Source organism: Rhagoletis zephyria, unplaced genomic scaffold (assembly GCF_001687245.7).
Source record: "Rhagoletis zephyria isolate East Lansing unplaced genomic scaffold, Rhagoletis_zephyria_1.1 Rzeph_scaffold_00750, whole genome shotgun sequence".
NCBI classification, from domain to species: domain Eukaryota; kingdom Metazoa; phylum Arthropoda; class Insecta; order Diptera; family Tephritidae; genus Rhagoletis; species Rhagoletis zephyria.
This window is the reverse complement of record NW_016157834.1, coordinates 191,540-192,827: the sequence shown is the minus strand read 5'-3', so window position 1 is coordinate 192,827 and position 1,288 is coordinate 191,540. Positions and strand designations below refer to the sequence as shown.

At 34.1% G+C, this 1,288-nt stretch overlaps 1 long non-coding RNA gene across 1 annotated transcript; it reads right to left on the bottom strand.

Annotated features, from left to right (window-relative positions):
* Nucleotides 1–255: 255 nt before the first annotated feature.
* Nucleotides 256–1,020, bottom strand: LOC108361384 (uncharacterized). The gene is made up of 2 exons (XR_001847287.1): nt 812–1,020; nt 256–739 (listed from the first exon to the last, which is right to left on the bottom strand). It is a non-coding gene; the product is annotated as an uncharacterized LOC108361384 (long non-coding RNA).
* Between the last annotated feature and the right edge of the window lie 268 nt (nt 1,021–1,288).

Below are 1,288 nucleotides of genomic sequence, written 5' to 3'. Positions count from 1 at the left end.
AAGAGGCTCCCTGTACTCTGGCCCAGAAACAATTTTTCGTATAAACGTGGCAGCACTTTCGTTATCACAAAGGTCATAGAATATGGGCCTGTGCCAATTGATAGAAAAGTTCTATGGTGGAAAAACTTTTTACTATGGTGAGAAAATTTTACATTTCTGCTGTGCCAATTCGTAACTTTTTACTGCTGGAAATTTTTGACAGTTGCTTTGATGCACAAGAAGACTATCGTGTTTGCTATTTATAAAATGCAGCAATTATATAGAAAATATTTGCCTTTGATGATTTCAATTCTTCTGGAACTGAAATCCATGCATTTATTAGACCTTTTAGCAGTAATATTAGAAATAAAAACACGTCAAAACCGTCTGGTAAGTGTGTTCACAAAAATGTTTAAAACCGTGTACAATTGTTTCCAATAAAAACATATGTCGTTTTAGGGTATTATGTACATGCACCAAGACGTTTATTCCAAAATACTAAGCAGCATTTTGAACGGCGATAACAAGACTACAAAAATGTATCTTAGGTTGCCCTCTGCTTCGTTTCGAAAAATTGTAACTCACATTCCCAAAAAGCGCCACGGATGGTCAGGGGAGTACGAAGTCATTTGCTTAATAAAGTCTTCAAATTATTTATATTGTTCCTTCCAGCCTTCGTTGCTGTTGGCGTTCTTTGAACTGAACCAAACATCCTTGTCAATGCGCTTTTCCAGAAGGATTCTGCGTTCTGAACTGCTCCCTGTAAAATAGTATTTTTAATTAAAAAAATACATAACGCCTTTTCATATGTAAATCTGAAATTAAATCTTACAAGTTATATAGCTTTTCTTTATTTTTTTTGCCGGCGGGACCATGTTCTTTTATTTCCACTCGCTTTTGTTTTCTTTAATTTATGTGTATACGTGCGTTGTTCGTTCTTCTTCTTGATAATGCTTGCTGTCAAATTTTTCACTAGCCCTGCCGTATCAAACATTTTTATTCACCTCATAGCTGTCAAAAATTTACTACCCAGAGAACTTTTCTATCAATTGGCACAGGCCCTATGAGGGAGCCATAAACATAGCCAGCATCCTTGTTTTCTATATCTCTGGTTATGTTTTATTCTGTCAAACTAGTGCTCTGGCTATATTTTGTAAATTTTAAGGTCTTTATAATTGCTTAAGTTTTTTTTTCTAGTTTGATTTAGTGACATTCTAGTTTGAATTTAGTGACATTATAAAAAAATAATAATTTCCTCGAAACAATCATGGATATAAAAAATATAAGCTGTAGATGCAGTGGCGAAAAT